Consider the following 10,157-nt stretch of genomic DNA (forward strand, 5'->3'; position numbering starts at 1 on the left):
GTGTTAGTGACTATACAGAATTCAAACCTTTGTCTTCATCTCAGGTCTTTCTCCATAGGGACTTTATTTTCTGAACCCCAAGCCCAATCTCATAGGGAATCACAGTCTTTCTGAAACTTCCCTGGTACAGCATTGCATCTGCCAGTTGCTCTCTCAGAGGAAGAAGCGCTCATGTGTGTCAGGCTGTGACGGCTTTGTGGGTAGACCAGAAGCCTGTGCTGGGGCAGGCTCCCCAGGTGAGTGGAGATGCACATTCTCCCTCCCTCCCTCCCTCCCGCTGCCTGCCTCTCCCCGGGTGGGGCTCCCTCAATAGACTCTTTGTTCTCAGGACTCTCCCTAGCCCCACCTAGTCTTTAGCTCTCCCACAATCTGGGCTCTGATCTTTACTTAAACCACCAAGCCCTTGCATCAAACCACAGGAAGAAAACCACATGTCTTTTGAATTAGGCTGTTTTCTCTTGTTTTGTTTTTTCCTTCCTCTCTTCTCTCCCTCTTCCCTGGCTTCCCCACCCCAGCGTGCACACGTGTGCGCACACACACGTGCACACACACACACCCTTTTTCTCCACAGCAGTTTTCCCATCAGGAGGCTGCCTTCTGGTTTCATGAAACAAGGCTGCCCAGGATTTAGTCCTGGAACAGGTAAACAAAGGGCCGCCCACAGCCCTTAGGACGCCTGGAGGGCCAGCTAGCCCCTCTCTTGGACCCAGAGGCCTCACCTCAGCTGCTGTCTCAGAACATGGCAGATCTGGGTTGGGAGCTGCCTTGGGTCTGCAGAAACTTGGGCAGTGACCCAGCCGTGCGCCCAGAGGCCTCGGTCAATGCCAGGCTTGTGCATTACTGGGTCCGGTGAAGACCGTGGGGTTACTGCTGACAGCCTGGCTCCCATTTGAGGGGCCCACACTCAGTGGACTTCTGGCCTGGGGAACACAGGCTGCCTGTCTAGGACTGTGGAGTCCTTTGCAGGGCAGGCAGGGAGAGACAAGGTGGGTGGAGTAGGGGAAGGGTTAGACTCTCATCAGCTTGGCTGGCTCCATGGTCCGAATTCTCACTGCAGGTGAGACAGCCCCAGAGTCCTTCCTGCAGGAAAGGCGAAGTGCCTTCAAAACAGAAGGGTCAAGGCGCAGCCCCGAAGTCACGGTGGAGGGTGAGATGGGCTCTACCAGGGGTCATAGATTCAGATGCTTTCTGGGCTCATGCAGGTAATTAAACATACAAAGGGTCAGATGTAATAAAATACCTGGCAGGATAGACATCTAATTTAAATTTTAAAATTATATTTTTGAAACGTTCTTTTAGCCAAATAAAACATATTTCCTGTCCAGGTACACCCTCTCCTGTCCCCAGGCTGTGAGTTTCCAACCCTCTTGTATACAATCCACAGTTTTGCTATTCTGACATAGAAGGGGTTGTAAAGAAACGTAACAGAGTCTCTAAAACATGGCACTGGGTTGGGTGTTGGTAGAGCTGTGGTTAAAAACACAGGCTTTGGTGTCCAGCTGTGACGGACATTCCTCATTTGCTTCATTTTAGCTGTATGATCATTGGATAGGTTACTCAATCTTGCTAAGTCTCTGTTTTCTCGTCTGCAAGATGGGGATGATGAAAGAATCTATTTCAGAGCAGGATGAGCTCCCTCATATAGCTCGATAAAAGATTACTAGGATATTCTGCACCCCCTTCCAACAAACACACACAAGGCTGAATGCCTTTTGCCAAAGAGCAATAGTTTGGTGAACTGAGCGTTAATGTTTTCTGTGGTTCTGGTCTGTGGCGAGAGGGGTGAGAGTCAGAGCCAGGGTCAGATCTGCACAGACCATTTCCCTGTGAACACAGAACAAAAACTCTCTTTGCAGTTGGGCTGTTAATTTTAAATTCAGGAAAGGAAGGCTGGCTGGGGAAGTTTTGCCCTCAGGTCTTGGAATTTCTCAGCAGACCTCCAATGCTCATCTCCAGCTGGGGGTGGTTGGCCCACCTGGGTCAGCAATGGCCCATTTGCCCTTGATCTTAGCAGAAGAAGCTGGTCTGCTCAATACCAAGGAGCCTGGGGGGTAGGGGAACCCATCCAGTTCCCTGGAAGTGTTTGAAAGACAGCTGGACTAGGCTTCCTGAAATCTACTTTCCACCCCAACAGGACCTGTGCACTGAGCTTGTTACTTGCAAACTCCCTGAGGGTGGAGATCACTGATCTCTCTGGCTTGCCACAATCCCTAGCACAGCATCTTCAATAAAGGACCCGCTTAATACACACTGAAATAACTATATGAAACTCATACTTGAAAGCAGGAAATGGGGAGAGATTCTTCACACTTTTAAAAGGAATTTTCATTTTATACAACATTTCCCCAGTAGAGTTCTTTAAATGGAAACTTCCTTGGTTATTTAAAATGAGATTGTAATTTGACTAGTTGAAACCTAAACTGATGGGCTAAGTTGATCTATACCGTCCTCCCATGCTTTCCCTTTCCCTGCGGTCTCTGTAAATTCAAATCCCACCCGTCCTTGATAACAGTGAACAGTGACTGGGACTATTTTGCAGCAGACCGGCTGGCTGCTCAGTGCTGTGTACGTGACCGCATTCTCCCATCATAGCCGCTTCACGGCCAGGAATATTCTTTTCCTCATTCTACAGATGAGACAACGTATGCTTGGAGAGTTCGGAACTATTTGTAGGAGTGGCCGAGTTCAAACCTACACCCAGCCCGAGCAGTGAATCACTGTTCTTAAGAAATGCCGCCTTCAAACCGGTTCATCTGTACCATTTTTCTAGGTTCGGATGAACCGGTTTGCAGGACAGAAATAGGGACACAGATGTAGAGAACAAACGTATGGACAGCAAGCGGGGAAAGTGGCCGGGGGGTGGGGTGTGATGAATTGGGAGATTGGGATTGACATACATACACTAATATGTATAAAATGGATAAGTAATAAGAACCTGCTGTATAAAAAAAAATTCAAAAATTAAAAAATAAAAAAGAGGCTGCTTGTTTTCAAGCTCACAGATAAGCAATGAAAAGAAAAAAAGAAATGCCACCTTCTCCACAAAGGCCCTCCTGACCCTAAACAGACGGGACTGTCTCATTCCTCTGGTGCCTAGCCTTCTCTTGGTCTTCTTGACCTTGCATTCTGTCCTGGGCGGCAGCCACTTAGGTGTTTGCCGCCTCGCCGCTGCCCTGTCACCCCCTCCCCCAGCGCTCAAGCGGGACTGGCGGGGTCTAGAGCGTGGGAGGCGCCTCCCACTCGTCTTTGCGTTCCCAGCAGTGCCAGGCTCCATGCCAGACCCGGGGCCCCCGCTGAGTATTTCGGCTCAGTTTGACGTTATCTCCTTTCCCTCAAGAGGGCGCTGACGCTCTCCAGGAAGGAGTCAAATAGAAGTGTAGAGGCGATAGGTCTCTAAAAATTGGGGGTGGGGGGGTCTGTGGGGGCGTGCTGCTCTGATTTAGCCTGTGAAGCACTCTGAGGCGCCCTCTAGGGCTGTTCCATCCCAGTGAGATCTGGGAACCAGCCACGAGGCTCCAAGTGGCCTTGTGGTCCCATAGCCTGCTTGAACCACCTGTCTGGGCCCCTGAGAGGCCGCAGCCAGCCCTGTGGCCGGGTCCTGAGTGCAGGCCTGTTGTAGCCAATTGCACCAACTCTCTGTGCTTCCTGCGGCCCTGCTTGCAGACCTGCTGGGAGAGGACAAGCAGATCCCAGCTGGGCCTCACCCTGATCACCGCAGGTTGATCTGAGCATGTGATGCCCTTCCCCTGTTCCGTTGTTGGTGGAGCGGAGGTAATAATAAGAATTAACCTGGAGCCCTGGGGGGTTCATCCTGGACCTCACACTCAGTGTCTCCCTGGATTGGGCTGGCAGCCCCCAGGTAGTGAGGGGAGGTCATTAATATCGCTCCCATTATATACCTGAAGGAACTGAGGCTCAAATTTGTTAAGGAAAGAGGCAGGGATGCAGCCTGCGGCCACCCGTGCAAGGGAGGGGCCTTGTGGGCTGGGGAGAGCTTCCCTGAGCTGAGAGCCGGCAGTGTCTTGTCCTGGGGCCTGCAGGGGTGGAGCTTTGTGGCAAATCCTGGCAGCCCCTGGAGCACTCCTGGAAGGCACAGAGTCATAGGACTGCGATGAAGGTGGCCCCGCCTGGTTGCCCACCCCAGGTCCCATCCAGGGACCCCACAATTACGTGGGGGCGCAGGAGGTAAATGGCTCACCTAGCTCTGCCCCAGGCCAGCTCACAGCGGCTCGCCACGTTTGATGCATTTGGCAACCAGCTCTCAGAAGGGCTGTCTTGCCAGCAGTACAGGTATCATGCGATGAACCAAAGGAATTTTCCTGCAGTGCAGACCCGAGGATGGAGACGCAAAAATCGGTCTTTTCTCTCTTCCCTCTTCCTTCCCCTCCCTTTCCCTCTCTTCCCCTCTCTCCCCTCCTCTCCCCTCCCCTCCCATCCTCTTCTCTCTCTCTGTCTTCTCAGTTTACCGGGGGAAGTGGTATAGTCAGGAGGAAAAGGTAACATTATGTCTTCCTTTGCACTCACCACCCTGCATTTGGAATATTCCAGCTCAAACTATCCATGGATCAGACTCTCTGGGAGAAATGAGATTTTACAATTCTGGGAACCAGGGTGACCCACTGCTGCCAAGGTGGACAAGGCTTCTGAGGCCTCCGGACACCTCCTCCCATGCTCTGAATTACGTGCCTCCCTTCCTTAAGACCCTGTCTTCCACCAGATGCCACTCTACCCATCCATCCTCACGTGGGTCACGTGTCAGCCCTAGGTCTGCTGTATGACAGACTTCAGAACAAATGTTACAGCACGCGCTTGACAAGGCTTGGTGCCTATCTCAGTCTTAATCCTTTTATTCTGCGAAATTTAGGCTGCAGAATCTAGCCTGGCAGATTAGGGGCACTTTGCTTGGGTCTCCACTTCTGCACACATTTCCCTTAAATCCAGAGACTTGTGGGCTCCAGGATACTTAATAATCGGCTGGTGCCGATGTAGGGGACACGGGTTCGTGCCCCGGTCCGGGAAGATCCCACATGCCGCGGAGCGGCTGGGCCCGTGAGCCATGGCCGCTGAGCCTGCGCGTCCGGAGCCTGTGCTCTGCAACGGGAGAGGCCACAACAGTGAGAGGCCCGCGTACCGCAAAAAAAAAAAAAAAAAAAGATGACCCCTGGGTGTGTATATGGCTGGTGCCACACCCAGAACTGAGGCAACTGGCATACTTTCTCTATTATGCCTCTGGGTAGATTCTCCCATTGTTAACCAGGTCTAATATGAGAGACGCCATCAGGGAGTTGGACCACAGTAATAAGCTGATGGAATCTTAACCATTTCACTCTTTCTGGGACTTTCTGGATTGCCCCATCCTTGAAGGCCCAGTTCAAGTCCCATCTCTGCTGCGAAATCTTCCTTTCATTCATTCATTCATTCATTCATTCAGCTAGAAAATCTTTAGGGTGCCAACACTGTGATAAGTATAGATAAGGATACAAAGAGTATAAAGCATGCCTCCAGTTGCATTCTGGTAGGGGAGATTCCTTCATTCAACAAATATTGGTTGAGGGCCCATCATGGCCTAGGCACTGCACAAGGCTTGGGGCACATGGCATTGAACTAGGCCAACATGGGTCCTCCCTTCCCAGGGTATTAAGTCTGGTGAGGGACACAGATGTGTGAGCAGCCAGTCCCACTACACCGTACTCAGTGGCACAGTGGAGGGAAGTTTGGGGAGCAATGAAGTTCATAGACAGGCTTCTGCTCACAGGGCCAGGGCAGGTTTCCCTGGGGGTAATTCACCTTGTACTTAAATAATCACAAGAGAAGGTGGTGACTGCTCAGTACCACCTGCGAGGTGCATGTGAGGATTAGTGCAACAGCTCCTGCAGAGGGGAGGGCTCCCCCAGCCATGGAGAAGTCTTCCTGGAAGGAGCGAGCTTTGAGTTGGGTCTTAAAACTTCCAGAGCGACTCCAGCCCACCCTGGTCTTTCTCTCTCCAGAAGCACTCCCAGGCTGTTTCACAAAGTTAACTCAATTGTTTTGATATGTTTACATAATTTTTCTCCATCTTGCTTTGTTTTGTTTTGTGTGTGTCCCCTGCCCACCCCTTATGTCATAAACCCTTGGAAGACTCTGGGGACCAATGACGTCTCTTTGGTCCCACCAGACTAGCTTGGCGCTGGAACTGGACAAAGGGCACAAGTCTGGGAGCCCAGGTGTGTGGGCAGGTACTCCTCATTGCCCCTTTCTGCCCTCCCCAGCACACATAATGCTCGAGGGAAATCAGTGCAGTGTCATGAGGGTGGGGACTTCTGAGTAGGTTCAGAGAAAGCCGAGCCTAGGCTCTGCCCAGGAAAGGTCTTTAAATAGAGCAGAGGGTGCTCGCTTCGGCAGCACATATACTAAAATTGGAACGATACAGAGAAGATTAGCAGGGCCCCTGAGCAAGGATGACAAGCAAATTCGCGAAGTGTTCCACATTTTTCAAAGAAATTATTAAAAGGAAAAATTGTTATTTAAAAAGAGCAGAAGCAAAGTGTCAATATCTCTGTAACTTAGGTAGTGAGACTATATAACGTGTATCAAAATTATTGTTTGTATCATTATTATTTATGAAACATAAAAATGTTTCATAATTTAAAATAAAAAATTAAAAGATTGTGTATGAGTTCTAACTAAGTTTAGCTGCCTATTTAGAAAACCCAAAATAAAAGTGGCTTTAAAAAAAAAATAGAGCAGAGGAACACTGTCAGTGTAGCCTGCGAGAGAATTTGCTTTACACTTTATTTATATTGGGAACGTTAACTGAATTAAGCTTTGAATAAAAAGGATTCTATTTTCAGAAGAGTCATGAGGACAATTAAGGTTGGCATTTTCCTCCAGAGATCTGCCATCAAACCATGTGGCTTCATTTCGGAAGCCACCAAGTGCTCAGGTAATGCAGTACAGAAGTAAGACATAAAAAGGAGTGTCCTGCCCACGGCGGGACAGCCCAGGCAGCCACCAGCCTCTGGTGGCTTCCCAGGTGCCCAGCGGTATAATGGTGGGCAGGGCCGATGTGGTGAGCTTGGAGTGCTGTCTCCTTTCTTGAGGCCTTTTAGACAGAACAAACCGTCAGCCTAAACTCAGCGTTTAGTCTTTAGATGGGGCTGAGCTAAATGGCTTTCCAAGGTTTCCTGTTCTGCGTGCTCACAGGTGGTAGGTATTGCCCCAGTGTTCTGGTCTGAGGACCTTGGCAAGGAATCTTCCCACTGCTCCTAATATATCCTCCCCATCCATCTGTCTCCATGCCCGACATCACGTGTAAAAGAGGTTAATTCTTTCTGGTTGAGATATGTCCTTCCTGGGAGTTCCTTGCAGTAACACAACCTCCTCTAGTAAGCAAGCCAGCATCCTTCATCTTTCAACACAGTTTCTGGACACCTAGTATGTGCCCAGCATGGTCCACAGAGCTGGGGACACAGCAAGGAGACGAACAAAGTCCTTGCTCTCTTGGAGCTTACATTGTGGAAGGGGAGATGATAGACCGTAAACAAATATATAGTCCATTAGGGATGGTGGGGCTGCTGGGACACATAAGACAGGATGATGGGGCAGCATCCTATCGTGTGCGGGGTGGTCAGGGAAGGCTCTTCTCCTGGTTCAGAGCTTCCAGAAGGGCTGCAGTCCACTCTGATCTTTCTCTCTCCAGAGCTGTGGAAGAACTCCCAGGCTGTCTCATCAAGTTAACTCAACGGTTTCTGCTGTGATACATACTTATTCTCCATCTTGCTTTGTTCTGTTTCGTGTTTGTGTCCCTTGCCCAGCCCTTATATCGGAAGCCCCTTGACTTTATTATGTGTTATTTATTAGTGTCTTGGGAAGTTTGAACCGAGGCCTCAAGAACGTGAGCCTGAGCCAGGAGGCTCTGAGGGAAGCTTCCAGGCAGAGGAAATAGCAAGTGTAGAGACCCCAAGGCAGGAGAGGCTGGTGTCTTGGGAACAGCCAAGAAACCGGAGAACTGGGTACCGGGGTGGAGAGGGACACTGGTGGGAGCTGAGGTCAGATTGTGGGGCAAGACAGGCTGTGCAAAGGGCCTTGGGTTGTACTCTGTGCTGCCCGAGAAGCCATGGGGAGCCTCTGAACAGAGGAGGGCCATGGTATGATGACGCTTTACATGACTACTCACCAGCCATGACCACCTTGGTGTTCTGTGAATTGAGGCTAGAGGGAAGGGCAGGGGCTGGAGACACCAAGGGCACTAAAGGCCAAGAGAGGGACCTGGGACTTTATCATGAGGTCAGTGGGGATCCATGGAGGATTTTAGAGTAAAGGAGTTTAGTGCTACCCCTCAGTTTGGAACAGAGGGCACTAGCACAGAGAAGTGAGGTCACCTACCCCAGAACGCACAGCTGGATAAAGATGGAGCTGGGAGGGAAAGCCAGGTCTTCAGACTCCCATTCCAGTATGAGGTTTCTCCTGAATAAGAGGAAATATTTATTGAGCACATTCTAAGTGCCATACATAGCTCAGGTACCAACCCATCTAATTTTCAGAACAGCCCTAAGAGGTAGACATTATTGTTATTCTCATCTTACATAGAAGGAAGCAAAGTACAGAGGGGCTGAACAATGCATCTGAGGTTACAAGGCTAGTAAGTAGTAGAGCTGGGATCTCAACCCAGGCAGACTGGATCAGGAGTTCATGCAGTTAACCAATGTGCTACAGGGCTTTGCTAAGTCTTCTGGACATGTAGGCATGTGGGTGCGGCACTGGGCCCCAGGACCAGTTAACATGGTGTTTCCGGGGCCGAGCCAGCTCCAGACTTGTCTGGACTCAGGCCCCTGTACTTTTCCTGTAACCCCGTCATTAGTTACAGGATGGACCGACTGCTAAACTGAGGTTGGCTGCCGCTCAGTCACTCCAGATCTGATGCAGCCACACCTCCGTTCCGGAGGCCGGAAAGGGCTCTGCTTAGAGTTTTTATGAAAAGACTGTGTTCCTTAATTACTTCGGCCCTTGCTGCGCTGTGCTCTTCTCTTAGCTCAAGATGGCTTCCGCATGTACTTCCTGAATCCAGGGCTGGCTTCACATGTAGGCAAACAGTAGGGGACAGTGCTAGGGCTCTCAGAGACTTCCCCTTCCGCACCCACCTGAACTTCTGACCCTCCCGCTGGTTGGAAGTTGCTTGAACAGCTCCACTTGACTACACGGGAGAACTATCGAGAGAGTGTATAAAAAGCCCTGATGCCTGGGTCCCGCCGCACACCAAATGAATCTGACTTTCTGGGGTTAGCCCCCGGCAACAAAAAGTACTTTTAAAAAGCTTCCTGGGGCTTCCCTGGTGGCAAAGTGGTTAAGAATCCGCCTGCCAGTGCAGGGGACACGGGTTCGAGCCCTGGTCCGGGAAGATCCCACATGCCGCGGAGCAACTAAGCCCGTGCGCCACAACTATTGAGCCTGCGCTCTAGAGCCCGCGAGCCACAACTACTGAAGCCCGCGCGCCTAGAGCCCACGTTCCGCAACAAGAGAAGCCACCGCGATGAGAAGCCTGCGCACCGCAACGAAGAGTAGCCCCCGCTCACCGCAACTAGAGAAAGCCCGCGCGCAGCCACGAAGACCCAACACAGCCAAAAATAGATAAGTAAAATAAATAAATTAAAAAAGAAAAAAAAAGAAAAGCTTCCTGGGTGATTCTAATGGGCAGCCAAGTTGAGAATCACTGTCCTGGACCTTATGATAGAGAGAAAGTGGTTTGTCCAGGGTCACATGGAAGGGTTGGAATGAAAATCTAGGTCTTCTGTTTCCCAGAACAATGTCCTTTTCCAAAAGAAATATAGGTTGGAAAAGGCAAGGCTCCTTGGGGAGGGACACTTGAATATCAGTGTACATAGATTTTTGGATGATGGAGGATGCATTATGAAAGTGGAAGAGTGGGCCCAGGGCAGGGGGACTGAAAGGAATGGGCCTGGAACAAAAGCTGAGTTCTACCAACGTTACTGCTCAGCCAAGGACGGGCACTGCCAGGGTCGCAGCCATCAGCAGCATAGCTTGAAGGTACGGGCCACAGACCCTGCCCCTGGCTGAGAAAGAAAACATGTGGACGGCCTCCACCGAGGGTGAGTAGCATGCGAGCTTCAGCCAGAGCAACTGTTCTCTCAAAAGGATCACATTCACCAGAAGTGCTCTCC

General features: G+C 50.5%; 1 non-coding gene across 1 annotated transcript; it reads left to right on the forward strand.

Annotated features, from left to right (window-relative positions):
* Window positions 1-6,365: 6,365 nt before the first annotated feature.
* Window positions 6,366-6,472, forward strand: LOC136133337 (U6 spliceosomal RNA). Its single transcript, XR_010656488.1, has one exon. It is a non-coding gene; the product is annotated as a U6 spliceosomal RNA (small nuclear RNA).
* Window positions 6,473-10,157: the final 3,685 nt, after the last annotated feature.

This window comes from Phocoena phocoena, chromosome 13 (genome assembly GCF_963924675.1).
Source record: "Phocoena phocoena chromosome 13, mPhoPho1.1, whole genome shotgun sequence".
NCBI classification, from domain to species: Eukaryota; Metazoa; Chordata; class Mammalia; order Artiodactyla; family Phocoenidae; genus Phocoena; species Phocoena phocoena.